We start from the raw sequence: 5,543 nt of genomic DNA, 5'->3' as shown, positions 1-5,543 counted from the left end.
AAATTTTCAAAACCTGCATTAATTTGGCACCAACCCAATAATAATTAATTTGTTTAAAGGCTTAGCATCATTTTTAGAAATCGTTTTTTTATTTTTATGTTATTCTGGAATATATTATATAAATATGGTCGAAAATAAAATATTTTGATTTTGTGTTTAAAATTGATTGGTATTGAATAATCGGTAGTTGTATCAGCTGTCCTAACTAATTTTTGCACATATTTTTATAATTACCGATCATATAACTGGTTAATTAAATGATGAATTTGTTTCAACAATAGAAAGGAGTGAAAATCAGTAATACCTGTTGATTATTAATTTTATTCAAAGTTTATACTTTGAACAGTAAATAGTAAATAGACATTCTTTATAGTTGTTTGAGCTTTTTTCAAATTTTTCATGTAACAAGGAAATATCTAGGCGCTCTAATATTACTTCACATAGAGGCGCGTGTCTGCCAAAATAATTGTGGCGGTAAAAAGATGACAGAAATAGAATTTTGGAGGGTGTTCGGAGGAGGGCGCTACTCGGAGGGGGCGCATGCACGGGAGATGCGCGATCTCGAGCCAGTGCGTTCCTGCTGTTCGCGGTGTGAACGTCGGATTACAGCTGCCGCCCGTTCCGCCCTCAGTGCCGTGACGCGTGTTTTTCAATTGGAGAAATTTTAAATTTCTCTTTTTTTCGGTCCGTCTCAAGTGAGAAGCGCTTTGTGCCGGCGAAGTGCCCTTCGACACATGGGAGAAAGCTCACCTTGATTGGATAAAAACCATCCTCCAGAAGAAAAGGTAGAGAGACAACTTTCGGATGGAATATTGATGACAGCGTGATTGATGTCGCATTTTATTGATTTTGCCTCCAGCCTAAATTCACATTTTATTCTTATATAAAAATGTTCAAATAACATATTTCAGAGCTTCTCTGAAAGTCATGTACCGAGAAAAATATATTTACAGTTTTAAACATGTATGTAATCCTTCATATCTATCATTCCACAAACTATTATACTGATCTATATAATTTAATTATAAAGTGATATCAGTACTCACTTCTCCTTTTAACTATCACGGTTTATTTATAAACGTTAATTAAAATTTAAATTTAACAACCATTGTTGACGTTATTGATAATTCAAATTATGTAAATTATATCTAACTTGTTGATTTTGTATAAAAATTCCGAATTAAATTAAATTTTTCTAGCAATTTATTATATTTATTTTATCAATAAGCCTCTCGCAAAATACAATTTACATTGGCATTTCTTTTAATCAAAAAAATGTAAAATCTTTCTAATTTAGAAGCCATTTAATCAAAACGAAGACCGTTAGGAAATGTTTCTTTTTAGAAAATTTACCACATTTAAACTGAAAAGGTCATCTTCGTCCTCGTTTATTTAAAAAAAACATCACTAATTTGGTTTTGTAGTTGAGAATATAATTACAATTTTGACGTTAACTAAGGATATAAGGGGGAAAAATACATATTCTGATTAATTTTTTAAAATCTACCAGTTAAATATATAATTTCCGATTCTGCTGACAAACAATTTCATTGCATTAATTTATCTGACGTTTTGTACTGAAATGATATCAAGTTTTTTTTAATCTATTGCTCTCTCAGTAGTTATTAGATGTGGTCCAGACCACAACGCTGATAACAACTGAGAGGACTTTATCTGCATAAGTTGTTCGATAAATCTACAAAACTTTATCTATGGCGGTTAAACGTGTTGATTAACAAAATGTCTGTTATAATGCAAAAATAAATTTCATCCACGAGATACCTACGTTTCAAAAATGACGTGATATTCGTGGTTACAAACGTTTTTTGCACATTTTTCGAAAACAATTTCTAAACAGTTTTTGTTTTTTAATTCCATAATATTTCCCTTATCTACAAACATGATATTTAATTGGTGCAAATTAAAACTAAGAGAGGAAAACTGCGTAAGAAAACAAAATAAAATGCAGATTGTTTTATGTACCACTTTAATAGTTTTTTGTTTACACATTGCATAAACAAATTTGGTCAATCACCAACAGACAGTTTTAAAATTAAAACAATGGATTTTTCGTAAATAATTTTTATACATTTCTTTTAATTAAAGCTCTATAATTACCTGCCTTTATAAAAAAGATATGTGGTTGGGCAAAATTAAAACTGTTTCTTATTTTTAAGAAGTTTAAGTTTTTCTAATTTACTTTATGTAGATAAAACATATTTACTTGTTTCTTTTAGTAGTCACAGATGGGAAAATAAACCGTGTATCGTTCTAGAAAACTTAATAAATTAAAAATAAAATACAGTGTTGTTCTCTTCCCTTTAATAAATAAATTTGGTTTGATATGACAAACAAATAATGGTTTTAAAAGAAAAACATTTAATTTTTCGTAAACAATTTCTAAATATTTTTAGTTAATTGGAGATCTGAAATTGCCTGATTTTATAAAAATAGGAGGTTGGAAAAAAATTAAAACTGTTTCTTATTGTTTTTGGCAATTTATTTTATGAATATAAAAGCGTTTTACAACATACTTTAATTGTCTTAATTGTTGGTTTAAATAACAAGAATAATCTCGTAACGACATAGAAAATGAAATAAATTACGTAAAATTTGATGTAATAGTTGTTCTCTACACTCTATAATAATAAATTTGGTTTGACATGGCCACTAAATAGTGTCTAGTTTTAGAATAAAGAAGTTGGATTTCTCGTAAATAATTTCTAAACAAAATATGATAATAAAAGCTCTTAAATTGTCCGCTTTTATAAACAGATATGAGGTTGAAAAAAATATAAACTGTTACCCATTTTATTCGCTAATTTAGTTAATTAATATAAAACCGTTTTCCTCCATATTTTAATAGTTTTACTTTGTTGAAAAAGGGGAGGGAATCTCTAACACCCTAGAAAATGATATAAAATGCAGACTGGTTTTTGTAATAGTTGTTCTTTTCACCTTACATAAATAAATTTGGTTTGAAAATCATCAACAAATAGTAGGTTTATTAAAAGAATGTTAGATTTTTTGAAAATAATTTGTAAATTTTTTTTATACTTAAACCTTTTAAAATGCCTGATTTTATAAATGAAATAAATTGGAAAAAATTAAAACTTTCATAATTTTTTTTGCTAATTTACTCTATGAAAATGCACAATTGTATTTCGCACAATTGTATTGTTGTTAGACTATATTACTAAATTTGGTTTAACATTACAATGACACATTGTGTGTTCTTAAAATAAAAACATTTTAAATAATTTTTGATCGTTTTAGTTACTTAAAGCCTTGAAATTTCTCGTTTGTATAAAAAAAGATATGTGATTGGAAAAAACTAAAACTATTTCTAAGTTTAACTTTTTCTAAATTACGTTATGAAGATACAACAGGAGTGAATTTGCAATTTATGTATCCGTTTAAATTATTACAATGAAAATAAATTAGTGATTTAAGCAACGTTAAAAACAATTAATTACATTTTCTACTTGTCAAAACGAACGGGCAAATTGAAAATTAGAGTTTTAAAAGTATTTGATTCTTTTATTCAAAAAGCTCGATTTTCTATTTTATTTTAAAAGAGCTCAACGGATTTATAATATAATTAAACTTTGCATTGGCGTTTCTCAAAATCAAAGTCTACCGATTAATCGTTCATTCTGTTTTAAAACGGCACACAATTATAACAGGAATCAATATTTCATTTTTTGACATTTTTTTGTTAATTTATCAACAAACTTTATTTAAAATTCTAAGATGAGAATTTACGTATATTGAAAAAAAAGGCAAATATATTAAAAATGTTAATAATGTTTATGATTTTCAACACATTTAAGCTATCGCGATTTAAACATGTTACTGTTTCACGTTGGCAGGAGTGTTTTTCGTTGTAAATACCTTTAAAACATAATAGAATATAAAGGGTAGGAAACCAAATTTCTACAAACAATAATGTATGAGGGTTTCAAATTGAATTTTAAATTATTATCACGTTTGCATTAGCAATAGTAGCGGTTTTATTTCATTTTCCATTTACCCTGGTCCGCTCACGCTCGTCCGTTCGGTCTGTCATATTCATTTCGGCATTTTGTCATTATCAGTGATTAGTATGTTAGTACAGTGCGGTTCGGTGGCTGTTTTGTGTGAGGTGAGTTGCCTAGTAAAATAATAAACAAAGCCACTACAAACACCTGGATGATAGAAAACTCAAATTTTAATTTTTTTTTAATCGACGTCAAATGAAATTTTTAATTTTTTTAAATTGCTTTAAGGTTATATACATTAGCCAGGGTCGACGTCGAATGAACGTGATTGTATGACCGAGAGTCTCAACCATGCTAACCACTCGACTACCGCGGTCCCTTTAAGAAAATATGAAATATCGATTAATAAAAGCATGTCGAAATTATTTAATTTAAAACGATGAAATTAAAAAAAATGTAAAATGCAATAATGAATATTCTTTCTTTGTTTAAAAAAAATTCAATAAATCCTGTTCCGATATTACTACATCGTTTTGACCACACAAAATACATTATAAATAAATAACACAAGAAATAAAATGTACATATACACCATATATGTTCAGGTATATGTATATATTATAAAAATAATATCTAATAGATCTTCCTTTTCTAGGGAGAAACAGGTAGTTTTATTGCATGTCATGATAGATTCGTGTCCCAAGAGTGTATTGAGAGTGAATATTTACTGGGGTGAAGTATAATCTAAGAGGACCGGTACCGGGCTATGAGAATTTCATCCACCCTCAATTAGTTTAGTTTAAGTGTAAAAGGTGATGGAGGAATATCGGGTACTCCACCTCCTTCACTGAGTGAATGATATATAAATCAGTAAGAATGTATTTAAGGGTGAGTAACAATGTGAGTGGCCATAAAACTGATTGCGAGTGGAGCTGAAGTGACCTAGCTGTTGATAGGAGACCTAGCCCTGGAGCCAAACCACGACGGCTGGACGGACAGTATGACGCCGGACTGAAAACACCTGGATGGTTGATGCCCGAGGTCTTCCCGTCATTTATTGTAAATTACAAAAAAAGGAATTACCGGTGGACTGCGAAAGTGATAGGCTGAACGTTTTAATGCGTGGATGAACATGCTTGTGCATTTTTGAGCTTATTCTCTGACAGGCAAAAAATGGCCACCCTCGTTTATTTTTAGTAAATACTTGCAATCGTTATAATTAATTAAGGTTTTTCGTTGAGATAAAAAAGTCAATGGCACGAGCGGGATTCGAACCCACGATCTTCGGCTTGATTCGCCGCTGCTCTACCACTTGAGCAATCGGTACCTCGATCCACTCGGACACTAACTTCCCATCTCAACCCCACCTTTTGAATTTTCCCTCCTTTTTGCCATTGTTCAAATGTCGTGTAATCGGATTGGATTCTCGACGACAAATGAAATGGCCACGGAGAGCTTTAGTGAAGTATACTTCATTTTAAATCATTAAATTCACTAATTTCGTGGTCCGCTTGACCAATTAATATATTACAATTAATTAAGGTTTTTAGTTGAGATAAAAAA

General features: G+C 29.9%; 1 protein-coding gene across 1 annotated transcript in view; it reads left to right on the top strand.

Moving 5' to 3' along the window:
* The first annotated feature begins 584 nt into the window (after nt 1-584).
* LOC106660788 overlaps nt 585-5,543 on the top strand; it is a 666,377-nt gene continuing 661,418 nt past the window's right edge. The window contains exon 1 of the mRNA XM_024225950.1: nt 585-785. The gene's annotated coding sequence lies outside the window, so the exon portion shown is untranslated. The remainder of the gene's footprint in view (nt 786-5,543) is intronic.

Source organism: Cimex lectularius, unplaced genomic scaffold (assembly GCF_000648675.2).
Source record: "Cimex lectularius strain Harlan isolate CLEC.00 unplaced genomic scaffold, Clec_2.1 scaffold81, whole genome shotgun sequence".
Lineage (NCBI taxonomy): Eukaryota > Metazoa > Arthropoda > Insecta > Hemiptera > Cimicidae > Cimex > Cimex lectularius.
The sequence above is the reverse complement of the archived record's forward strand: the minus strand, read 5'-3'. Positions and strand labels throughout refer to the sequence as shown.